At 33.6% G+C, this 27744-nt stretch overlaps 1 long non-coding RNA gene across 1 annotated transcript in view; it reads left to right on the top strand.

Moving 5' to 3' along the window:
- LOC141415651 (uncharacterized) overlaps window positions 1-27744 on the top strand; it is a 72456-nt gene that overhangs the window by 27297 nt on the left and 17415 nt on the right. Inside the window, exon 2 of the long non-coding RNA XR_012440635.1 lies at window positions 7405-7485. This is a non-coding gene — a long non-coding RNA (uncharacterized lncRNA). The remainder of the gene's footprint in view (window positions 1-7404; window positions 7486-27744) is intronic.

The following is a 27744-nucleotide window of genomic DNA, read 5'->3' as shown; positions in this document are numbered from 1 at the left end:
TGATCCCAAGAAGTCAAAGTTTGTCCTGGTCACTTAACTGTGTCTAGAACAATGTTCAAAGGTAAAGTGAAAGAACACAAAAGTATCATCATTAGACAAGATAAAATTCAGAGAGTTTGGCATCCAATCAAAAAGTGCCAGGTATGGAAAGAAGTAAGTAACAGTATAGGTTCCTATTGCAAGAAAAAAATCAATTGTCAATTCACACAAGTGTTATAATTAGCCAAGAGAATATTAAGAGTTATTATAACTTGGATATATTATATATTCATCTCTCTCTCTATATATATATATTTTTTTTTCAAACATCTAGGAAAGAATTGTTCCTAAGAAGAAAAATAGGTTAAATGGGAATAAAAGTAGACTACATATTATAAAATAGAGAATTAGTAGCATGAAATCATAACAATATAAGATATAAAAAATAAAGAGAAATGAATATTTACAGTATTTATATGTACATATATAATACAAACGTATATTTTACTATAAAATATCAACAAACCATGGGGAAGCTTCAAGGGACTTGATATAAGTGTAGAGTCCCTGAATTTAAGGGAAGGGCTTGCAAAAATACTTAGAGAAACAATGAATAATATTTTTCTACAACCCTAAAAACATCACAGATAACCTTTGCTTGAAAACTATTTTTTTGCTGGGACTAGGGTTTGAACATAAGGTTTCATGCTTGCAAAGCATGTGCTCCACCACTTCAGCCATGCTTCAGTCCATGTTGTTCTGGTTATTTTTAGATGGGGTTCTCATGAATTATTTGCCAGGGATGGCCATGAACAGTGATTCTCCTAGGATTAAAGTCATGAGCCACTAGCACTCTGCTGAAAAAACAATCTTAAGGTGTGATTTGGAAATATTTCAGCTTGCAGTTGCTTACATTCATTCTACAAATAGTTTGAGTACAAATAAGGCATATTGGTATCATCAGATTAGGAATATGTCTTCATGGGGTCATACAGTATGGCATGGTTTTACCAAGTATTATAGAAGTGTCCCGCACTTGTGCTGGATGGCAGGTGAATCTTCAATAGAAACGACTTCACAGAGAATTTTGTAGATTCTGGAATTTTAAAAGGGGTAATGCAACATTCCCATACATATAAATATGAGCATAAATATCAATTATTCTACATAATTACATTTCCTGGTCCTATAGAGCATATGTTTTAAAGAAAAATCAAGGTGCTGGTAGTGGGAAGTAAGAATGATCATTTACCCAAATCTTTTTTCTCAGCCATTAAGGCTGTCAAGTTTGGGCCTGTGCATAGCGTAAAAATCAGAGTAAAGAGAATTCTGTCTAGGAGGATTGCTTTTCACTCAGCAAATACAACGAGACACTCCTTAATGTCAAGGCACCATGTTTAATTGCTCTGTGGCAGACAGAATGCTTTTTCTAGTAACCGATTTTGCATTCTTATAAGGCTCTCTCATCACTCAACACTGCCAGTTTTTCTGCTGTTTTGTAGTGTACCACTCTGCTGTATTTTCAAAAGGATTGCCTAGGGCAATTAGCAGTCAAATGAAGAGAGAGATGATGTGCATCTCATCTCAAGTTGTGTTTGACATTGAATAAATATTTCTGGTATTATGTAATTATTATATTGCCATTCTGTAAAAATCTGCAATAAAATCTTCACAATTGTTACTGTGCCCATTTCAAATCTTGTTTTACTCCTGAAGCACATTCTTAGAAAGGGTAAAGGAGAAATTCAACTGTATTTACACAACAAAAAAACGGTAAGAATTTAAATAGACCTGGAATATCTATCGTTAGGATAAGCTTATCTCTGTTCATTGTACTTTTCAGAAAGCCACTGTGTCATATTTTAACCTCTACACAAATCTTAGCAGCTAGAAAACATTTGCCATGAAAAGTTATATTTTTTTCTTGTTTTAATTCCTCCCTCCCCTGCCAAAAAATCTGAATTGGTACTTTGGGGGAAATGATATAAACCAAATGCTCTATGGCAATTAAGAACATTATAGTGATTTCTGCCCAGTGTAAGTCTTATTTAGAGGCCTATCGTTGAAGTTGTACATTGCATATGCTTCGGTCTTGAAAGATTGGCAGCACCCTCTACTGTTTCTCTGGGCGAGGTGCGAGAAAGCTCTCCCCTTTGTGTAATTTCCCTTCCTGTGATGCTGGATTTTCACAGCTTGTCAATTAATGGCCTTCAAGCTGGCAAGCTTTCAAACACTAGCTGACTTTCAGCAGTTTGATGGCACCTTTAGGACACCTACTTCAAGGACCAATCTACCTCAGAAGAAAGTTTGATACTGCTATTAAAGCAAGGCATGTGAATCACACCCTTTCTTTGAAGCTTTCTATTTCTGTGTATATCCGTCTGGTCTGTTTACAACAGATGCAGGGTTCTGAAAAACGGTCCTGCTTGGCAATAAAAATTTGTAGCTTCATAATCTGATTTCTTTTATATTATTGCTGAAATATTTATTTTTTATGGACCTCAGATAAGTTGGTATCTTATTTTTCTAGACCTCATTCACATCCTGTGTACAAACTTTTTCTCATTTTTATAAAAGTTAATACATTTCTCATAATACAGTGTACATTTTTATAACCACACTTTTGTTTTCATGTCTATAGAGAAAGGGAGAAGAAACAGGTGCTATCCTCTCTCTAAATAGAATTTTCTAGAAGCTTGTATGCATTTGTAATTACTTTTCTGTATACTTAAAGGATCTTTTAAATAGCCTGGAAGAAAAGTATTCATTATACTATAGTGGCTTAATTATTTTAGCTTAAGAGACAAGGATAAAATAACCTGCCTCATTTGCTAAAACATGTAGAAGCATAATTACTTTCTTTTCTTCCTAAAATGGATTTCAGCAAGAATATAGATTGCTCCATTAGAAATTAATCTAAAATATATTTAAAAAATGAAACTTGACTTCATTACTTGTTCTTGGAAATGCCGCTATTTAAAAGATACATGCAGTTGTTATGATAAAATTTTTCTTTTTCTTTTTTTGTTTTAGTTTGGTTTTGGTTTTGGGTATTTTTTTTTTTTTGAGAGAAAAGGTGTTTCTATGTAGGCCAGAATGGCCTTGAACTTGCAGTCCTCCTTCCCAAGTGCTAGGATTAAAGGTCTGATCCACCACACCCTGCTTGACAGTTTTCTTATGTTCAACTAAATAAGGTTAATATTACTTTTCAAGTAGACAGCAAATATCTCTGAAAAATGGCAAGTGTGCAAATGGCAATGTAAATTTTACTTTTATTAGAAACTAATGATTTTAGGTTTGTATACATAAAGATTCACTCTGTATAATTGTGATCATATTATGCATGTCCTCTGTGTTGAATATTGGCTCTCACTACAATTAAGTTCTATGTAGAGAGAATTTCATGCATTGACAAATTTATGCAAAAATATCCCTTTTTCCCCTCTAACTTTTCCAAGGCAGTTATAAGGCAGTATTGAGTATAAAATAAGAGGCACTACACCATATTTGAAATGCTTACTATTTTTGCAGGGAAAATGATATGTGCATGAAAAATCATAAGCCAAAATAGTAAGAGCGTTTCAAGAGTAGAGAGATAGTATTTAAAGAATTTGAGGCAAATTGCATTTATGTAAATAAGGAAAATTCAAATTCCAGAATAGCATACCATAAGAAAATGTCTGATTTTACATAGCAATGAAGCAATCATATCAATTAAGAAAACAAAATTGTCAATTTCAGCATGTAACCAGATTGCAGAATTTCTCCCATGGGTGTTCCTTAAAAACTGAGAAGATCACTCTCCATTAGGAATACTTTATAGGTTTTATAGCCTACATACATGAAAATGGAGTGAATAACACGATGCTACACGCTGTAATTGGATCATTCCACTGATCTTCATTCATTCAATGAAAATTAAAAATAGAAAACATTTTTAGCATATTATGAGAAGAAAAATTTGACCTGTATAAAATTGCATTGATTGAAATGGACATAAAAAGATGATAATTTGAGTCTTAAGAGAAGTTTAACTTAATCTTTTCTTAAAGAATATGAAAAGATCAAGTTATTATGAGTTTATTTGGGGATGTGTTCTTCAAGATATGTGATAAAAATTAGCTCTGGGGCTCTACATGACAAATGTCCCTAAGACCTGTAATATACTCGTTTTCATTCCCTGAAGGCTTGTTGGGCTAGCTCAGTTTTTCTCTAATAGGCTTCAGCATTACATCTACCACCTTCTGCTATTATATATTCATTAGAACATTGTCCAAATCTACTTAGTACAGCAGCTGAACTGTGATGGGACATTGAAATATTTTCTTGTCAGGTATCTAGCTTCCAGCTTGCTATATTGAGATATAATAAACCTACATTTTCATTTCAACCATGAATTCATGCTATTGAAAAATGGGGCATGATAGATATGTACATTGTACCTGCTTTAAAAATTTGACTTTAACTATGGTCAGATACATGTATGATTATGACATACTGAAATAGTTTTATTATATAAGCAAGCACAAAGTATGGTTCAAATAAAATTCTCAATCCTAGACATCATTGGCTTGGGTAATAATTAAGAAATACCTCACATATGTTGTTTTTAAAAGAAATCGCTGCTTTCATGTATTTTATTGCATGTATCTGCAAACCAGCTTTTAAAAATAAAAATATCTCATTATAAAGATAATGCTCATTCATTTACTAAAAAATTATTTGTCTGTCATTGTTAGATGCAAAAAATAAATCACACACTTACTACTAAACATTATAAAGAATTTTTGTAAGCCTGGTGCTGATGGCTCACACCTGCAATCCTAGCTACTTTGGAGGCAAAGATCAGGAGGATTGCGGTTGAAGCCAACCCTGGGCAAACAGGTCATGAGAACTTATCTCAAAAAAACCCATCACAAAAAAGGACTAGTATAGTGGCTCCAGGTGTAGGTCCTGAGTTCAAACCGCAGCATTGTAAAGAAAAAAAAAGAATTTTTGTAGAACTAGAATGTTTTTAGTGTTTCAGGTGTCTCTTGTTATTAATATGGATATGAGAGAAATCTTTATCCATGGTTTAAATTAAGACTTTCTCCTTTCCAGATGTGAAATACAATTAACAGTCATTTTAATTGTTTCACCAATGAAAAATTAATAGCTTTACTATTTATGCAGGGGATGTTATTTTCATAAATATTTTCTTTCGTACAAAGCTTTAGCATAAAATCTAAATACACACTTGTACTTGGAAGTCACTTTTCTGTATGTTCCTGTTTTGCTTATTTTTCAGAAATTGTGTTTTATAATTCTGTATTTTGCAGATGTGATTATGTAGAGGATGATGGATGGTAATATCAGTGTGTATGTGCTTGCTCATTGTAGAACCAACTCCTGATCCAATTAAAATGACATGTTATATTTTTTCTAAGGAAACTGATCAGAAACTGTCTAAACTGTCTGGTACATCTACATCTCTTTAGACCTCTTTCCACTGTAAATGACAATGAAATAAATGTTAATTATGGATCAACATATCTTGATTTTTTATCTTTGAATTTTGGTATTTAGATTTTGAACTGTCTATCTTCTTTGTGTGAAAGTGTGATCACATGAATTACAAATTTCATACCACTTGACACAAATACCTACAAAGATTTTAAATCACATTTTCCAAGACAAAAGTGACACTGTCATTTTTTACTGAGAAGACAAACATAACACCAGCTATTCATAGATATTCTTAGCAAGAATACATGATAATAGAATGAGATTCTAATATACTGAAATTGTATCTGCATTCATAAATTTAAAAGAAAAACTTAATTGAGCAATCAGGGGTAATGCAAGAGTGTTTTGGGATGGGCAGAGTGGCTCAAGTGGGAGAGTGACTGCTGCAAGACCTTGAATTCAACCCCCAGTACCCCCAGAAAAAAAAAGAGTTTCTTTTCTTAATCTGTAATGTAGTTTTCTTTAATCTTCTTTCTTTGGAAGTATATTTCTCCCTAATGTGTTTTATCTGTCACATGCTTTATAGCATAGCTTCTCTCAAACTGCCAAGGTCATTTTGTATGTCTTGATCAAACTCTCTACTAGTGAGGGCATTAAAGTGGATGGAATTAACTTCTTGCTTCATTAATATGGTCATTCAAATATTGTGATTTTAAGACCAAATAGGTGAGTCTTATTTCTAGGAAAGGATAAAAGTGACTAAAATCTAAAACATGGTTTGATTCATTGACATTTATCTTATTGGACTGAGAATGTAGCTCTGAATAATTGGTATGGCAATTGAATGTTCAAAATTCAATGTAATATAACTGCAGTACCCTTGGGACCTTAAATATGATCAATAGATATGTTTATTCCTGAAGAAAAATGCTAGTAACAATAGCAGCAAAAATCAAAAATGTTTATAAATTGCAAACATAATGTGTGATAGAACTATAAACTCACAGCAGCCAATGAAATTGATTTTTCAAGATCATGTACAATTAAGCCTATTAGTGACTATAGGTGTGACTATACTCTGCCATTCATCAACACCAGACTTTCATCACTGCTTATGTACATTTTGGAGGACAGTTCTATTTCTATTCTTTGCATATATAAATACAAACACATATATAAAATTTATACATATATAATTTATCACTTATATACATGATATAATGTATAATTTAATGTGTTTCTATATATTGCTATGCCTTTTAATTTACTTTTTATCTTATAGTGATAATTACAATCATATTTGTAGAATACAGTGATGTTATGATTTTGATATAATGGTGAAAAGATTTAATTGAACTAATTAACATAAGCATCATATCAAATATTTAACATTATTTTGGTGAGAACAGTTCAAATGTACTGTTTTAAATGCAAAGTACTTTACCTATCATGTCTTCATCTTCTCCACCCCAGCCACTGGTAACCACAATCACAATGAGTTCAGTTGTTTCAGGTTTCACATATAAGTGAGAGCATTCATCACTTACTATTAACACATTTGACTTTTTTCATTTAGCATAATATTCTGCAATGCCATTTATATTGTCACAAATAACGGAATTTCTTCCCTTGTTAAGGGAAATATGTACCATATTTCATTTTTGTATTCATCCACTCATGGGCACTAGGGACAATTCTGCATCTTTAGCTATTGTGATTGTGATTAGTACTGCAATGACATCAGACTGAAAATATTTTTTTGGTAATACTGGAGTTTGAGTTCAGGGCTTCATGCTTATAGGCAGGTGCTCTACAGCTTGAGCCTTACCTCTAGACTTCATTGTGGTTTTTTATGTTTTGGACTTTTTTCTCTTATTTTTTTTAATAGTAGTGGGTGTTGAACTCATGTCTTATACTTGCTGGCAGTTTGCCCTACCACTTCACTCTGACTCCTAGCTTTTGTCTTTACTTATTTTTCAGATAAGGTCTCAAGCTTTTTACCTTGGCCAGCCTGGAACCGTTTTACCCTACCTCTGTCATCGTGGAGCTGGGATTAAACAGGTGTGCACCGCTATGCCTAGATTGTTTGTTGAGATTAGGTCTCACTAGCTTTATGTCTGTTTTGGCCTAGAACTACAATCTGCCTGATGTCTGCTCCCTCAGAAACTGCAATTAAACTCCTATGCTACTGAAGTTTTAATATGCATCTTCCTAATAGTAGTTGACACTTTCATGTATCCCTTATCATTTAAATTATATCATCTTGAAAAATTTCTATTATACTTCCATGCCCATTTCTTAATCGTTTTATTCATCTTATTTTTATAAATTGTTTGACTGCCTTATATATTTTGGATACTAATCCCTTATCAGATGTACAGCTTACAAATATTTTCTCTCATTCTGCAGATTTCCTCTTGGTTCTGTCAATTGTTTGCTTTACTGTGCAGATGTTTTCTGATTTGCTTGAGACAGGGCCTTGCTGTGTAGCTCAGGGGACTGTCCTTATCCTATTGTATATTCTTACTATCTTTGTGAAAAATCAATTAACTCTGATATGTATGTTCATTTCTGATCTATTTGGTTCCTTTTGCTGAGGAGTCTGTTTTTATTCTACTACCATGCTGTTTTATAATATCACTTCATAGCACAGTGTGAACAAGTCTCCAGCTTGTTTTTATTTTACTCTGGATTCCTTTTCCCATTTGTGTGATTCCCTATGTATTTTAGGATTTTATACCTATGCATTTTGTCTGTAGGTCACTTTGGGTACATTTTAAAATTTATTTTTCCAATCCATGGACATGGGATGTCTTCCTTTTTATTTGTCTCTTCTTGAATTTCCTTCATTAATATTTATAGTTTTAAGTGTACAATGCCTTTTATCTTCTTGATTATATTTATTCCTAAGCATTTTGTTTTTGTAGTTGTAAGTAGGTAGTATTGTTCTCCGAATGTCTTTTTCAAAAGGTTCATTTTTAGTGTAGAAAAATGTTATTGTATTTTATGTTTTGGTTTTGTACCCTGCAACTTTGCTGAATTTATCAGTTCTAACAGGGTTTTGGTAGAATATTTAGAGTTTTCTATATGAATATCTGACAGAGATGATTTTGCTTCATCTTTTCTGGTTTGTATAGTTTGTTTCTTCCTCTTGTCTATTTTCTCTAACTATGATTTCCAAAACTAAGTTGAACAGAAGTGTTTAGAAAGGTAATCTTGGTCTTGTTGCTGATCTCAGAGGAAAGAATTCAAATTTCTCATCACTGAGTTTAATGTTAGCAATAGCTTATTATATTTGAAGTTAATTACTTCTATAACTATTTTTTAGGCTTTTTTAATCATGAAAAGATGTTGAATATTGTCTAATGATTTTTCTGATGCTAAGAAGTGGCCATGTTACCCTTGCCTTTCATTCTTAATGCAGTGCATCACATTTATTGATTTGTGAATATTCAACTATTCTTGTATGTCAAACATAAATCCTACTTAATCATGTTGAATGGCCCTTTAAGGTATTGTTAAACTTGCTTTGCCAGGAGTTTGTTGACAATATTTACATCCATGTTCTTCAATAATATTGGCCTGTATTTCCTTTTTACCTTGTGATTTTTTTTTCTGACTTTGAAATCAGGATAATGATGGCCCTGTAAAACAAGTTGGAAAGTATTTCCTTCCCTTTGATTTTCTGGCAAAGTTTGTGGAAAATTAGTATTTGTTCTTTAAGTGTTTGGTAAAATTGGCAGTGAAGTCATGAGATCTTAGTCTTTTTATGAATGGAAATGTTTTGTTACTCCAGTACCAGCAAAAAAAGCACAGCTATCCCCCAGAGGTAAAATAGAAAGAGATGTGGTAGAAGGGAGAGCCAAGAAGATTTGATATGCAGGAATAATATGATGTATTATAGCTGCCATTAAAGGATGTTAGAGGTCAAGGCAACCAGAAGACTGTAGAAGGTAAGAAGGAATTCCAGCTGCAGCCAGGGGGTACTGCTGTAGGAAAGAACATGGAAGCAGATTTTCTCTTAGACGTCAGCTGACACCTTGATTTAAGCCTGTGACACCCATGCAAGGAAGCTGGCTATGCTTGTAGGATGTACTTGTGTCTTGTTTTAAGCCACTGAGTCTATGACAGTTTGTTAGACAACCAATACAAAACTAATAAACCTAGATAAATATTTCTTAATTCTGTCAATGAAATGTTCATTTCCTGATGTATATTTATATCTACTAAAGTGTAGTTTAGTATGTTAACATGTACATATCCATATCATGTGGAGATAGATGTATTTTTGAACTTAAATTATATATTATAACCTTAAGTAAAAGGTACTTTAATAATGTTTTTTAAAATATTTTTGAACTTTTGGGATTTTTCTTCTTTTCTCATAGTTGTATTATATATTTTTGATAAGAGTATCTATAAATTTAATGAGTTATTCAAGGGTTATTTCTGGCTTCCTAAGTGGCTGAGTTACTATTTACAAATATGAGGAAGTTGAAAGCAGCTATATTCAATATTTTCAGAAAATGACATGCATCAATTAATTATATTAGTTTTAATAATCCGGCAATTTATATTCTTGTTCTTGTCTATCCAATATTTCCCAGATTCAGCAGTGATTTTAAGCTTCATATTATAATCATATTTATACTATTTTCCCTAGACTTTTTAGTCTGTGCTTAATGGATTTTGAAGTTATCTAAAATGAATCATGACACTGAGATCTTTGCTCTACATTTTTAACACTATTATGTAGATTTTGTTTTAAATAATATATTTTACCTTGAAGTCAATCTTGTTTAATAATAATTTTTAATCTCTACCTTCTAATTTTGCATTTGCATTTGTAACTTCTCCATTTTCTTGTTAAGTCCTTGTGAAAGTCATAGATGTACCTTGAGAAGAAGATCGTGATCCAACAGAGAGACTCTGGTGTTCTCACCCAGTAATTGTGTAATTCCTTCTGTATCTGATTGGGCAGTCTTATTCCACTTTAGTTTCATAAGAGAATTCTGCTACTGATAGCTAATTTTATAATTTCTTTGATCAGGTACATATAATGGGTACCCTGGTGCCCTGTAATTATTTGTTTAGTATCTATTTCCTCCCAGTATTGTGCAAAAGCTGTGTTTAAATTATGAACAATTATTATCAGAAGTCAGCATCTCAGTATCTTTCTCCAAAAATTCTGCTTTCACATTTTTTTGGTAGTACTGGGGTTTGGAGTTAGGGCCTCATTTTGCTAGGCAGGTGCTCTACCACTTGAGCCAAGCCCCCAGCCCTCTTTCTCCAAAACTTCTGGATATCATTTCTCTAATTTCTCTGTTGGAGTGTAGCAGAGTCTCCATCACTCAGGTTGGACAACAACACTACTAATAGCATTGTATTATCTGGGTCATATGGCCCTAGTGAAAGAAGAACTTGAATGGTATCTTAGAGACTTCTGTTTCTATTTTGCCTAAGACTGAAATTAGACAGCCTTCTATGGCAGTGCATGGTAAATAGACCTGAATAATATGCCTCATTTTGGTACTTGCTGCTTCCAAATTTCACCTGCTACACAACTGTACTGTTTTTAGTGTGTGGCATAAATTTTGGCAAATTTTACTGCACTTTAGGAAAATGTGCCAACAGCTTCAAGACCACAAGATTCGTAGAATTATATTAATATAGAAAGACAGTAATTTTGTGAAAAACATTTCCCTCTGTCTGGCATACAAATGTTTTGACAAGGTATCTATAGTGTTTGTCATTTTCAGAGCACTGTAAAATATAATCACCATAATTCACAACTTTGATATTTCATAAGATATTAAGGTGATCAAGGACTGTGATTTATCCCAGTGACATTTAGTAAGGCATAAGTGTTTGGGTGAGTATTTGGAATAAATTCAATGTTGCTTTGTCATTTCTTTTCCATTGTACAGGTTTTCTGTAGTACAGAGAGCTACATTAAAAAGTAATGTATAGGAACCAAATACTGATAAGAGAAGGAGAAGAATGGGGTGGGGGAGATGGAAACATAATGGAGAAGGTGAACTCATTCAAGGTATACTTTATGTATGTATGGAATTATCACATTAAAATTCTCTTATAAGAGTATGTTAATTTAAAAATGAAATTAAAAAAGAAAGTAGTGTATGGGAATTTTACCTTCCTAACACATAGAAAAGAATTTGTTCTATTATAGACTGATGGACCCTGTAGCTATTAATCTAAGTGACAATCTTTTTTAAAAAAGAGCTAACACATCATATTTTATCTTGTTCTTTTATACCTATAGACATGTTTCGGTATGTGAAGACTAATGGTAAAGGTGGAGAACAAATTACAGAAGAGCAGTTAATATTAGTGTAGGTGTGAAAATGGACTCAGATTCATGCTTCTGATAGCCCTTAGGGTGTTTGAGGATTACTGATGTGTATTTGAGGATGACTACTAATCGTGTGACATGATCCTGTGGAACTCCACACTTTGAAATCACATAATGATATGATTTTCCTCAATGACAACAACATAGTTGGTAGGAAAACAAACCAAAACATGTTGGTCAAAAATAGTCTAAAAGAAAATTGGAAGAAATTATCCATGTTCTCAGACAAGTTACATTTACTTTTAATAAAGATATACTGAGGAAAAAGATTGATTTGCCATTTTGAATGATTTGAGGTTATACCATTTCAGAAAGAGGACAAAAAAACCAGAGTAATTAGCCTAGACAGATAATACAGTTTTATAAAAATTGATGAAACAAATCCTATTGACAGATGACTTGATAAAGGACAGAGATTTAAATACTATGCACCATGACCCAAGAGGATCATACATAACCATGATCCTCCCAACAAAAGATGAGGGGCTTAAAGAACATTACTAGAATCTTAGCAGCACAAATGAAGACATAAATTTCTGGGAGACATATGATCTCCCCCATAAACAGGAATTTATGAACAGAGAATGTAATTTGCGTGAGTTACTCTCTGTCAAGGCTCCATAAATAAACAAAAGGAATTTATATCATGTGATTATGGAGATTAATGAGTTCTAAGACCTGCAGTCTGCAAACTAGAAACCAGAAGAGCTGATGGTGCAACTCTTCACCATGGCAGCAGATTCAAATGCCAAGAAGAGCTACTGTTTCATTTTGAGTTGAAAGGCAGGAGGAGTGCTGTTGTGCTGTTGGGGAGGTCAGTCTTTTTGTCCTATTCTGTCTTCGACTTATTGGATGAGGCCCAGTCACATTAGGAGTGGCAATCTGCTTCTGATTACCATTCTGATATAAATGAAAATTAAAACATTGTTTAAGTCAGTAGCTGCACATATATATATTAGATACCAGGGTTTACACTAATTACTTCATCTAGTATCACAGGTGACATCAGTCTGCGGTCTGAGGATTTGGTCAACATTTCCAATGATTTACCACTATTGTACGTTTGGTTTTAGTTCCTGTCAAAACATGATTCTAGTGATGATACAGAAAGAATCATCATCCAGGCCTCTCTCTTTAATCTTTGAGATGTAATCTTGTTATTGTTTTACTTTTCTTGCACAAAATTAGGGAAGGTCACTAGGTTCTAAGTACTGTAATGCCCTGATGCCATAGACTAGGAAACCAATTAGTGGAACTGTCAGCCTTTAATATCTATTCCTACAATACATTGGTAGACTGTAACAATAACAATGGGGTAGAAAACCAGGGCAAAACTTCTCATATAACCTGAGACCCATATACCCCCATTATGATTGGTAGAACACAGTAAAATTTTGGTTTCCAGAGAGTAGTGTCAGATATAAGTCAAGTTTTGGCTACTGCAAACACGCACGTATGAAGATCTGTGTGCAAGATTTTTGTAATTATAGGTTTCATTTCTCTTTGAAAACCTAAATGTTAAATTATTGTTTAAAGTTTAAATTGTGTTGAACTTTTTAAGAAATCTTTTAAATTATTGTCTAAAGTGGCCACCTATTTTCACATTCTACCAGCAATGTACAAGTGTTCTAATTTTTCCATGCTCTTGGCAGTATTCGTTTATTACCATTTTTTAAATGAAAGCCATCGTAGAGGATATGAAATAGTAGTATTTCACTGTAGTATTTGGGTTGTTTTCTTGCGGTACTAGTACCACCAAAACTCAGGGACTTGTACGTGCAAAGTAGTTGCTCTACCACATGAACCATACTCCCAGTCTTTTCTGCTTTAGTTGTTTTTTGAATAGGGTCTTGTGTTTTGCCCAGGGCTGATCTCAGACTCCAGTATTCTTACTTATGTTCCCCTGTAGCTGGAATGACAGGCACACATCACCATGTCAAGCATGTACTACCATTCCCAGCTTTCTCACTGTAGTTTTGATTTACACTTCCATAATGACCAAAAATATCAAAATTCATTCCATGTGCTTTTTGCCCATTTGTATACACTCTTCAAAAAAAAAAAATCTGTCCAATTTCTTTTCCCAGTTTTAATTGGGTTGTTTGGTTTTGAATTGCAAGCAAATATACAATATTCCCAAATGACAGGAAAACAATGGCCAGAAAAATTAGACAATAAATGAAAAGTCCATCAAAAGAAAATTGTTTCATAAAAATAAAAATTAAAAGTGAAGCTAAAAGGAAAGTAAGGGTATAAGTGGCTCATTTTTTAGCATGCAATAAGTGGCATTCATTAATGTAGGGTTAATTACATATTGTTTGTTGCAGTAGCCAAAGACATATGTCTAGGGAAAACAAGCTTGTTTAAATATATGAGCTTTTTAACAAGAACAGTTATGCTGCAAGCAACAGAAATAGTCAAACAAAAAACAAATAAAGTGATTTTTGATTTGTTTGCATTGTATATGGAAAGTAGAAACATATAATTGATATTTATCTATTAGTTATTAAGGGAATCAATGCCAAGTATGAAATGATTGAAAAATTAATCTACTTTAATGAATAGTCTATCTTAAGCAATTAGAGGTAGAAATATTTTAGAAGTTGAGAAAACACTAGAAGAATCTGAGATGGAGTCTTCTAAGAAGTATTAAAATTATTAATAATAAAAACATGGGCAGAAAGAAAGTTTGAATGAATAATTTATACATGACATAAAATTTAAGATATTTATGGCCTATAATAGATATTCTTTGTATTATTTTTCAGCTCATATTTTGAAAAGGGGGGAAATACTTGACTTTAATAATTGTTCTTTAAACCAGTATTGTTGATTGTTATTTTCATTCACAACCAATTCTGTGAATTCTTTGTCATTGCTTACTCTGTGAGTTTTCATCATAATAGAAACTTAATATCTAGACTAGCGCTACACTAATTGTTTTATGGTAAACTTCTGTTTCACATTTTTGAAATTAATGCCATTTTGTTTCTTTGGAAATGAAGAACCACCCTCAATCACTACTATTGAACACTAAATATTTAGGGAAATTACTTTTCTCCATATACTGGACAATTTTTTCTGTGCTTTGTATCTAAAATCACAAGGTAAAACAATGTTTATGCGTGAAACTTACACTATGCCAAAGTCATTTTGACAGAGACTAATTTCCATTTGAATCACAAGTAATGTCAAACTCTTAATATACTTTTCATGCTGTCAAAATTTAAAAGAAGGAACAAGATCTCCACTCCCATTAAAAATGCAGCAAATATATTTTCAAAGTTCAAGTAACATTTCAGCAACATTTACTCAGATCTCAATGCAAGCACAAATGGAATTTCCAAATTTCACAATCCATTTAACTGTGTAATTGAAGAGTTTCCACCTAGCTTTCCATTTGAATTGATTGATCTGCAATGTAATGACATGCTAAAAGATACATATCACAAGAAGAATTTCATATAATTCTACAAATGTCTCCCAAGTGATAAATATGCTCAATTAAAACCATATGCTCATAAGTTGACATCAAAATTGGCAGTATTTATATATGAAAAAAATTCAAAGATGACACATGTAATATCTGGTTACAGAGCAGCATTAACAGATGAGATTTTGCAGTCAGTTTTAATATTGGGAACACTTACTTTGAATACTAATTAAGAAATGTGTGCTCCAAATCAATTTTATAATTCTGGTTAGTAGATGTATATTGCAAAAAATGTATGTAATTTTAATTTGTACAAATTAAATTTTGTCAATTAAAATTTGTGGAGTTTTCTATCTTGTTATTTAAACATCGATATATGTTACTTACTTTTCAGCCCAATGAACCTTAACTGCTCACTATCCATCCCTTTACAAAAACTGTTTGCTGACTTCTTATCTTTCTGAGAAAGAAAAAAGAATAAAAAATATATATGTATCTGTGATTTTTGACAAAAAGAGACACATGAAAAATAATCTACACATTAAGGAAATTATTTACCTATAGAATGTATCTAGAAACGAAATGGAAAACATTTCATTTCTAGTTTTTTGCACAGTCCTGTCATTCTGAACCACTTTAAGTTTCTTCCTTTCAAAAAAATAAGCAAATGACAAAATTAATAAATATGCAGACAGGCAACTAGCTAGCTAGATAGCTAGAATCCAAAAGGATGAGAAGAAAATCCCTTAAATTAACAATAACTCAAATGAACCAAACCATATGTGAAATCAATAATACATTCACACTGAACAATATTTTAAAAAGGATTAACAAAATTAACTTTTGAATATGTTATTAGAATTATATGTCCTTATGTTAAAAACAATCAGAATTCCAAGTAGATATGAAACTGTAATTACTAGAACTATTTTTGTAGAGGCAATAGTAAGTCTGAATCTAATTTTTTGTACATTAAAAGTTTGAAGATGTAAGCAAATGTAATTTAAATAATCAAAATTTGTTTCTCACTGTCACTTATTAATATGGAAAGGGCAAAGGGTAGTAAAATCTTTGTGGTGTTGGATTGGGATTGGAGTTATCAATATAATTGTGTATTTATAGATAGCATGATGTGAAAATTGATAAATATGGGTAGATGAATATAGATTGTCAATGGTACACAAGCTGGATAACTGAAAGGCATTGCAAGACTATAGAGCATGGATGAGTGGGGCTTTGATAGACAGTAAAGATATGGTATAGCAGGAGAAATGAATCCAGGTAAGTTTGGAGTACAGAGAGACTTCCACACACAACTCCCTAGGATGCTTTATTATTTGCATGAGGTACCTTATTTCTAGCTCATAAAGAGCCAAGTTTTGCATAAAACATTTTTATTTCAGTAAAGCTCAAGAAAATAGTATTTGGAGAAGTCTTTTATGTTCCACTGGTTACTTAGCTGCGCCAAATTACCTAACAGGTTTGCAAAGGTAGAAGTTGTTAAGTTAAGCATCCATCCCTTAATAATGTAAACTAGCTGGCCCTGGATGTGCTTTTAAATCTGAGCATGAACCACTAATAATTGGTGTATCTGAATAGACACTAATATTGTACATCCTAACTGTTAAGTGAAGAGTTCTATATGTAATAATGCTTCCACAACAGGGATCAAAATTAACACTCATATCTTGGTTATTAAATACTGTTCTCTACTAACAGGGACCAGGATTCTTTGTAGAAATGGCTTATTGGTGAGCTAGAGCAGAACAATAACATAAGATTAGCCTGGACCATACCTGCAGGGAGGTATGGGACTGCTTTAGGACAGTCAAGGCATGTCAAAACAAAACAAGTGGGCTTGAATTGATTGCATCTAGGAAAATTTGATTTACCATACAAGTGTAGGAAAACTCAGAAGTCAGCATATAATGAATGTAAAGGATTATAAGTGATTGAATAAAGATTCAATAAATTCACAATACACAAGTAAGTAAATAAATTAATAAGTGAACAAACAAATAAAGAAATAAAGGAAAATAATTCATTTACAGTATAATACCAACTATTCAAGGAAAAGGAGTGATGGAAATAAAGCAACATTTAGTAACTACAACAATAATTGATTCCATCAACAATAATTAATGGATGCTAAAACTAGTGGGAATGTGTTTGAAGAGTAACAATTTACTTGATTGAATTTTAAAATTATTTGCCTACAAAATGCTTATTACTACAGATCAGGGGCAAGAGGACAGGTTAGAACTGTCCACTGTTTTGTTTCTGTGAATGAAAAGAGTCACGTAACATAGAACAGAATATATTCAGAAGATATAAATGAAGAACATTGGAACTCACTAAACAGGTGGCGGGACAGAAGAAAAGCATGGAGAACCTGTCTAAATAGGGAGAAGCAGAAAATAGTTCCAAATCCTATCCAAAGTTCCCTAACTGGGGCAGAGAGAGCTGAAGGTACAGTCACAAGATAAACTCAATTGCCTGGTGACAGAGTAGCAATTCTAGCTGAAAGATAAATTCACATCTCCCCTAAGACTTAAACTCAACAAGGGGATTTGGTAAGACAGTGACTACTTTGATGTGGAAGGTTAACCTCAGTAGAGAGAGACATTTTATCACTCCTTTTAATTTGAAGGCCTTTAGCAAAATATTATCTTAAGAGTGGGCCTGTTGTTTGAGACCAAGAAACTCTGGGGACTTGCAAATAAGGAACAGGCATTGCTCAGGGAATGTTGGGACACCCTGTCACAGTGCTTGTTGACTGAGTGGGAGATGCACATGAGACATGGTTGTGGAAAGGGAAAAGCTCTGACATGGTCAGCAGCAAAGGGAACAGTGATCAGAGTCTCTCCTCTCCCTGATGAGCAGCAAAGTCTCATCTGAGGAGCATGGTAGAACAAATTACTGAGCCTGTGGATATTGTCCTTAATCTCCAGATCCTGCCTCCAGCATACATGTGTTACCTGCTAGGTGGGTCATAGACCTGAGCCCGGTCCTTCCAAGACATATGATATCCAAAGCCTGCTCCCCCTCAAGAGAGAGGTAAATTGTTGAGGAGGGCCTGAAAGTACTCATACCTATCCCTGTATAGTTTCGGTGTGTATATGCTTCTAGGTGAATTTGATGACCTACAGCAAAGACCTTCCAAATGATGTGATCTCCACAGTCACCTTGATCCACCACTGGGAATAACATCCTGGCATATGTTTACTGTCAAATGGTCCTAAGGGTCCCCACATCAGGCCTGCTGATTCACATGACTTCAATTGCACCCTGAGTTTAGATCCTCGGAATTACGAAACTTTTACAGCCTCCTCCTCCCGATGGGGAGGTGAACTACTAAAAGGGGTTCATAAGCATTGGGACCAGCATGCAGAGAACTGGGTCCCTCAGTTCTTCTACAACCAGTGCAGAACCCAGTAGTGTTTGCTCCTAAACCTCTCTGAAGCATTTGAGAGGGCCACCCTGAGGATTTTAGGCTTACTGGCCCATGGGACATAGGCTATAAAGTTCTCTGTAGCCAGCAGCAGCTCCCAGTATTCAAGGAAGGACAGATTCTATAGATAAAGCAGCTGAGAAGTAGAAAACTGGATAAGAGCCTTAAGATAGTTTACCTTGATCTTAGTAGTGCTGGGGAGCAGTCCTGATACCTTAAGCATGGCTACAGAGCCATATCCCCAGAGCAGTGGTGACAAATAGCAAGTCAATCTGCTATTATACTTTCATGCCTGAACATTCATAACATTTAAAATGAAATACTACAGATTATTAAAACTCCCAATCAGTGGCTTGATCTCAGAAACACAAGAAATATGAAAAAAACAAGGCTGCATGAGTCCTGGAAAACTTAACAATTCCATAGTATCAAATAATGACAATGAGCTGAATGAAAATTCTAACAATTGAAAATATGATAATAAGAATGATCAAGGAATTTAAAAAGCATGTGAACAAACACTTGAATGAATTCCAAGAAAAGTCTAAAAGAGCTAAATGTAACAAGACAATGCAGGACTTCAAAAAAGTAATTCAATAAAGATATAAAAATTCTGAAAAACTTGAAATTCTGAAAAGGTAAAGCTCAATAAGTCAAATAAAACCATAGCTAAAAATCTCTTCAGTAGACTGTATCAAATTGAGGATAGGGCAGATGTGTTATAATATGCACACAAAGACAGAGAAAAAGAAAGTATATAAGTACAAACAGATCAGGTGCTGTGGCTCAAATCTATAGTCTTAGCTACAAAGGAGGCAGGGATTGAGAGCACTGCAATTCAAGGCTAACCTGGATAATTTCATGATAACCTATCTCAGCTAATAAAAAGCTGGATGTCATGATTGTCATCCCAGCTCTGCAGGAAAAGTAAAGAGAAGGATTATCATCCATACTGGCCTGGGCACAAATGTGAGACCCTATTAAAACAATAACAAATGAAAAGGTGCTGGAGATGTGGCCCAAGTGATAAAGTGATTGGCTAGTAAGCACAGTAACTTGAATTCAAATACCAATACCATCAAAAACAGAAAAAGGAAAAAAAAAAAAACAAAGAAAGCAAAGTTCAAATGGAACATGCAGCTTTTCTGAAACACCATAAAAAGACAAAAACATTAAAAAAAAGACAAAACCTAAAAAATCACAGACATAGAGGAATGAGAGGAAAGGCAAGCAAAAGGCATAAATTAATAAATAAGGAAATGGATATCACAACACACAGCAATGAAATTCAGAGTATCATTAGGGAAAGTTTTGAAAACATATGTTCTAATAAACCAGAAAATGTAAAAGAGATGGATAAATTTCTAGATGCATAGGTAGTACCAAAATTGAAAGAGGAGAATATAAGCCACCTAAACAAATCCATAGTAAGCAATCAAATTGAGGCAGCAATAAAATCCCAACAAAGAAAAGCCGAGGACCAACAAATTCCATACCGAACTCTACCAGCCCTTTAAAAAAGAGATAACATCAATGCTTCTCAAACAGAATGGGAAGAAATGCTACTGAACATTCTATTAAGCTAGTTACCATGATAGCAAAACCAGATAAGGACACAGAAACAAAAAATATAAAATTACAGAGCAATTTCCTTGAAAAACATAGATACAAAAGTTCTTAATAAAATACTTGCATACTGAACTCAACAATACGTTATAAAGATCATACTTGGAGTGGAGACAGGGTTCAGGTGGTAGACTGCCTGCCTGGCTGCCTAGCAAGCACAAAGCCCTGAGATCAAACCCAAATACCACTAAAAATAAAAAAAGATTGTACACCATGATCAAGTTTATTTAATTCCAAAGATGGTTCAATATATGCAAATAAAAATGTACACCACACATAAACAGAACAAAAAGCAAAAAATCACATAATCATTTAGATGCAGAAAAAGCCTTGGATAATGCTAAACATCCTTTCATGACAAAAACACTGAATAAACTAGGAATATAAGTAACATGCCTCAAAATACTCAAGGCTACAAGTGATAAATCCATTGCCACCATTGTTCCAATGAGGAAAAACTGAAAATATTTTCTTCAAAGTAAGAAATGAGACCAGGATGTCCACTTCTATTTAATAGAGTATTTGAATTTTTTACCCAAGCAATAAGACAAGGGAAAGAAATAGAAGAGATACAAATAAGAAAGGAAGAAGTCAAATGATCCATATTTGTTGATGATAATGAAACAACCCTAAAGACTCCATGAATGACCCCTCGATATGCTACAAAGCAACATAAAAAAATCAGTGACATTTCAATATGCCAATAGTGAACAAGAAGTTGTGGAAACAATCCCATTCACAATAGCCTGAAAATAAAAATATCTAGGAACAAACCAACAAAGGAGGTGAATGAGCTCTGTAATGAAATCTATAAGGCCTTGAAAGAAATTAAAAACACCAGAAGATGGAAAGACCACCCGCATGTTTATTTGTAGGCCGAATTAATGTTGTGAAATTGTCTATATTGTTAAAAGTAATCTACAGATTCAATGCAATCAGTATAGGTATTTCAAAGTCATTTTTCACAGAAATAGAAAAATAAATCCTACATGTGGAAGTACAAAAGACCTGAAATAGCCAAAGGAATCCTGAGCACACAGCGCAATGCTGGAGGTATCACAGTACCTGATGTCAAATTATACTACAGAGCCATAGTAACAAAAGCAACATGATACTGACAGAAAAACAGACATTTAAACCTATGGAATAGAATCAAAGATCCAATAGACCAAGACAAAAGCTTTTCTTTTTGGTCTGAGCTTTACTTATCTTCTAAGCTACAACTATAGATCAATGTGTGCATCCCCGGTAATCCTGTGATCACCTTTCTAACTAAAGATGAGTGTTATTGCAATTCAGATCATGTTAAACCTTTCAGTTTTAACTAATTGCTCTTGAAACCTAGGTTCCAAACTCATTTTCTTCTCTACAGTTACAAGGGCGCATGCAATATCAACAGGTAAATTTAACAAATATTAAAATTACATGATCTTTAAAAATTATCTTATTAAATTTTGGAGTCTCCCCATTTTTCTATTGTCAGTCAAAGTATTGCCTTCTGGATCTTATTTAAGTTCATCCTTAGGTTTTCTTTCAATTTTTTTTTTGATGGGGGTTAAATAATTAAATCTTCACATAGATTTGTAAATGTATTTAAGGTAAAACATTCTATGCATACTTTATATCCCTTAAAAGCCTCCAGTAAAGAGCATTATTTTTTAAAACTATTGATTATTTGGTTTAAGATTAAATTTTTTTAAGTAAGCATGTAAGGAAAATTTCTTCCTAAAGTTATGACATCTTATAGTACTTCATTGAATAGGCATGCAACTGGAAAAATCCCAAAGTATCTGTCCAAGATCTCTCATCCTATCTGAGGGAACTGCAAATGTGAAAAAAACAAAAACAAAAACAAAACCTGAGACTGTCAGGTGACATGGCAAAGGAATCTTTACAGATGGTTTATAAAATTATGAATTAGTCAACTGAATTAAACAAAAAAGAAAATTTGAGTGAACCTAATGTATTCATAGAAACCCTGTAAAGCCACAGAGGTAAGAGCAGAGGAAGCAGAAGAAGATACTGGTGAAATTAGAAGCAAAAGAAAGACTCATGGTATCTTGGCTGGTTTGAATATGGAGAAGTCCTCTTGAGAAGGACACTCATGGCTGTCCTGTAGAAATAAAAGGCAATCCCTGGCTGACATCCAGAAAGGAAACAAGAATGTCAGTCCCCAGATACAAATAACTGAATTCTACAGAAATAACTGAATTCTACAGAAGAAGGTAATTTGTCCTCTGAATCTCATATAAAAGTGTTACCAGATAACATTTGGATTACGGCCTTGGGATAACTTGAACAGAGAGTACACTAAAGCTTCCCTGGACTTCTGACCTATAGATCTTGTAGATAATAACTGGATGTTGTTTTACATTTCCATTCTAATTTAAGGGCTCTAGCTATATGGTAATCATTCTTGATTTTTCTAATTTTAACTGGAGTGCTGAAATTCTACCTGGAAATTGCTGAGGCTAGACAGAGACTATCATAGTAGAACACTACCTGGAACTGCATTAACATTGAACCTATGCAAATCTCCACAACATTAGGTCATTTACATAGTGAAAAATACATCTTCATGTTTTATTTTTGAAATTCATTTATTCATATGTGCATACATTGTTTGAGCCATTTCTCCCTCCTGCCCTCTACCCCCTCTTTCTCCTCCCCAATCCCCTCACTTCCAGGCAGAACCTGTTCTGCCCTCTTCTCCAATTTTGTTGAAGAGAAGACATAAGCAATAATAAGAAAGACATAGAATTTTAGCTAGTTTGAGATAAGGATAGCTATACAGAGAGATTCCTAGCATTCTTGATTTTATTTCTTATGTTTTGGTTTTAATACTATAATTCTCCAGTATCAAATTTCAAACTTTATTATAAATAGTGGTGATTTTATGAAGATTTATTTCTTACACAAACAAAAGCAGTGTTAGATCAGGCATGGAGGTTCATGCCAGTAATTCCAGCTACTCAAGAGGAAGCCATTGGAAGGACTGTAGTTAAAGACCATCCTGGAAGAAAAGTTAGTAATACCCCATCTCAACAAAGTTGGACATGGTGGAATACATCTTTATTCACAGCTATCCGGGAGGCATAAATATGAAGATTGTGGTCCATGACTGGCCAGTGCAAAAAGCATGAGATCCTATCTGAAAAATAACTAAAGCAAAAAGGGCTGGGGACATGGCTTAAGTGGTACAGCTTGTGTCTAGCAAGTGCAAAGGCCTGAGTTCAACTCCAGAACTGCAGTTTGTGCAGTTTTAATGCAAGTAGTGAGTGATAAAATTCTGTTGATTGTCAGTCAGTAAGACTATAAAGTGAAGACACCCAAAGCAATCTTGCTATGTGTATGTCATTAAGGGATTATAAAAATTCTGGCAAGCTTTAGCTGAGGTACTAATGGCAAGAGAGCAAGGAGGGAAACAGGTGGTGGCAGTTTTCATTTTTCAGTAAGTTCCCAAAGGACAGCCAGGAGAAATTTAGGGTTTCAAAGTAGTAGTATAAGCCTGCTTTGTTTTCCTAACAATAACTAGTCTTTGATATGGTTGAGGAGGAAGTGTAATACTGAGGAATTATGATAACTGAGAAGTTTAAAAGGAAAGCATTAAAAGCTTTCAGTAAGGGGTCTGTAGTTTTCACTGAGAACATAATTGTTCTGGGAGGTCTACTAAGGTGTCCTTTTTAACCAAATCTAGGAGCAGCACAACTCGTGCTTTCTATATTATTACATGTTGAAAATTACAACTCTCAGGGTCACCAATATGTCAGGGATAAGGAGTAAATGAACTGAGAAATCTTCAGGAATATGTGGTCAGAACTTGCCAGGATCCACCCTAGCCAGTGTCTAGAGACTCATAGCTGGAATGTGTAAGCTAGTGGTTGTGAGGCAGAAAGACAATAATGGCCTTTCTATGAGCAGCCTCAATGGAACCCTGAGCCACTCTTAAGAGAAGAGTTGGCCAAAATAAACCAATATGGTATAAAGCAGAAGCAGACATAGTAAATTAATAAGAATGACGAATGTGGGGAATTGAACTCAACTTAAAATTGCAGGCTGTAAATGCTAAGATAACCTTAAAGCGACAGAGGTTAACATGAGAAGGGAATCAGGAACCAGTGTAAAGATCAGTTAGAGATGAATCAATTTGGGTTGTAACACATTTGTACATGGAAGCAATGCTAGGAGTCTCTCTGTATAGCTATCCTTAACTCAAGAAGCAAAAATGCTTTGTCTTCCTTTTATACTTATGTCTTCTCTTCAACAAAATTAGAGATAAGGACAGAACAGTTTCTCCTGGAACTGGGGTTGGGGGAGAGGGTCGGGGAGGGGACAGGGGGAAGAAATGACCCAAACAAGGTACACACATGTGAATAAATGAATAATAAAAAATAAAAAAAAAAGAAAGCAGAGACAGTGATGGAGCAACACCTGAGCTCATGTAATATATTTAACATAACTATATTAGACTAAAGTTAATGAAAATGTTTATAATACAAATCTTCTTTTTGGCAATACTGGGGTTTGAACTGAGGGCTTTGGTCTTGCTAGGCAGGTGTTATACCACTTGAGCTGCACGGCCAGCCCTTTTTGTGCTTTAGTTATTTTTCAAATAAGCTTTTGTACTTTTTTGCCAGACTCTAGTCTCAGACCATGATATTTCCATCTCCTAAGTAGCTATCATTACAGATGTAAGCCACCATGCCTGACTGACTATACGATACCATTTGGAAACATTAGGCAATTATTCCACAATATTTTCTCTTCCTGATGGCCTTTTTTTTCAAATACATTCATATATTCTTCAAGATACTTATTGCAATCAGAAGACAATATTACAGTTGATGAACTGTGAAAAAGCACTTAATATTCAAAGGGTCAATCTCCAAAATTATTCAGTATAAAACTAAAACTGAAACAACAGTATAGCACTTTTAAAACAGACCAATCCTCACAATGAGACAGAAGTATAGTGATAATGATGAGTCTGGAAAGAAGGAAGGATTTATTAGATTTAGACATCTTGGAGAAATCAGATACCTTTTCTCTGCTTTGTAGACCTCTTCTAAAACACACATGGAACAGCTGGATGCTCCCTCTGCATCATGACCCGGAGGATGTGGTCTGAAGAGGCCATTCAAGAGGATTTTGAAGAAGGGAAGTGATGTTATCATCACACGTAAATGAGCCAAATATGGAATGCCAGAGAATTTGGGCCATGGAAGGCAGCATGGACAAATGATAACCAGTCTAGCTGTGCCAGTATAATTATTTATAAGCACTTTCCCCATCTCAGTCCCACCAAAAGATTGTATCCAGGTCTGGGAAAAAAAGAGATTTGTTGAATTGCAATATTGACCAAGACAATGTTTCTGCCACCTAAAATATTATGGGTTCAAATTGTAATTTAAACAGATTATTCACAAATCAAAACTTTTAAAATACTGTAATTTCTTCAACAGAGTTTGCATTCTTAGAGGAAATTTAAAAAAAATCTGTGTAAACATAGAATGAATCAGAAAAACCCTTCAGTCAACTGGGAAGAATAGCTATGAGACAAAGTAACACCAACTGCAGGACAGGAAAAACAGAAAAAAGGATGAGATTCTAATTCACCTATTAGTGTCTAGAAGATTGCATTGGGCACATCTTAAGAATGGATTAATGATCAAAGAAGGATGTGCATTATTATATTCACAGTAATTAGTTATACATGAAACTAATTAGTTGTATCTGCACCTGTTATTTGTCTAGCAATCCCTTAGATCTTCTCATGTGAGTTTTTTTCAGTTTATTCGATCTTTATTCAAAAACATTTACTGAGAATCAAATACTGTGTGAAGAGGTATTGAGTAAGATAAAAAAGAGAGTTAGCTTTTTCCCTCATAGGTGTTACAGTCTACACTGGAGACACACAAGTAGCAGATACTTGCCTAAGTATTTCATTTAGCAATAATAAGTGCTAATAAAGTAAACTAGCAGGCAAATAAGAAGAGGATCTACCTTGAAGGTAGAGGGAAATGAAGGTAATGGTGAATGAGGTATTTCTTATGGCAGTGACATATAAACTGAGTCCTTGAAGGCAGAGAATTATCCTTTCAAGTAAGATGCAAAAGTAGAAAACATATAAGAGATCTGCATATATTTCTTGCTTGAATTTAAATGTCTTTTATTGATTATAAAGTCAATCTGTTTGAATGAGGGAATCATAATTGACCTTCCAGCCAGGTGCTTTGATGTTACAGGTAACTGAATATCTATTTGCATAGATATTCATCTATACATCTTAAATAAGGTTTTTGGTTTGTTTGCTAGTTTACTTTTTTGTGTGTTCTTTATTTTTGAGACAGGGTTTCACTGTTAACTCAGGGTGGCTTCAAACTAGCGATCCACCTGACCAAGCCTTATGAGTAGATGCAATTGCAAGCATACACCATTAAACCAGAGTAAGTAATTACATTTTTGCTAGCCCAAGAAAAAAATCTACTAAAATATTGAATATTTTACTCCTATATGATTATGGTAATGCCATTTTAAGATCAGAAAGAAAGTTTGTATAAAAAGCAAAATGCTTTTTCAAATTATGAAATATTATATGAAACAATCAACTTGGTATTAATATCTGCATATTTATTTAAACAAAAATCCCAAGAAATAAAAAACAAATTAGTTAACTTTTAATTTATACTTATGCTTCAATATGTGTCTATCATTCTGTAGCTCAAATACATCAAAAGATGGTAAAAGTACATTCATTGAAATACATTTTTCATTATTATTCATTTATTCACATTTGCATACATTGTTTGGATCATTTCTCCCTCCTCCCCCCGCAATCACCCTCTCCTCCCCTTCCCACTCCCTTCCAGGCAGAACTTATTCTATGCTTTTCAATTTTTTAAATTTCTACTTTTTGTCAATTGCATATTTCTTTTAAAGGATAAAAAATTTTATAAAATATCATTTTTTTGAGAAGCTCCATTCCTCTCTTCAATATTAATTTTGAGGTACCCTGAGATACTTACATTTCCTTAATAATGATAATTTTCATGATATGTGAAAGATGTTTCATTGATTGATAAATTAGTAATGTCAGTATAAATTGAATGATGCCATCATTCACTTCTCATAATTTTTTTTTAAGTAGGAGGGTATGTGCACCTAAGATAATAATCCATTTTACAAAACTAAATGTCAGTTTTCTCATATATGTCACTGGAAGGCTTGATGAAAATTTAAAATCCAAATCCATACTGTATGAATGGTTTCCATGAATGGATTTGATTTTTATTATTTAAACCCACAGATATTGATAAAAGCTTTATGATTCAAAGCCATTTATTATATATAAGCATTACAACTTAATTGAGACAAATATAATAAACACATGGGGAAAAAATCCATGGAGTTTTATAATTTTTATTTCCTTATAAATTG

Source organism: Castor canadensis, chromosome 13 (assembly GCF_047511655.1).
Source record: "Castor canadensis chromosome 13, mCasCan1.hap1v2, whole genome shotgun sequence".
Lineage (NCBI taxonomy): Eukaryota > Metazoa > Chordata > Mammalia > Rodentia > Castoridae > Castor > Castor canadensis.
The sequence above is the reverse complement of the archived record's forward strand: the minus strand, read 5'-3'. Positions and strand labels throughout refer to the sequence as shown.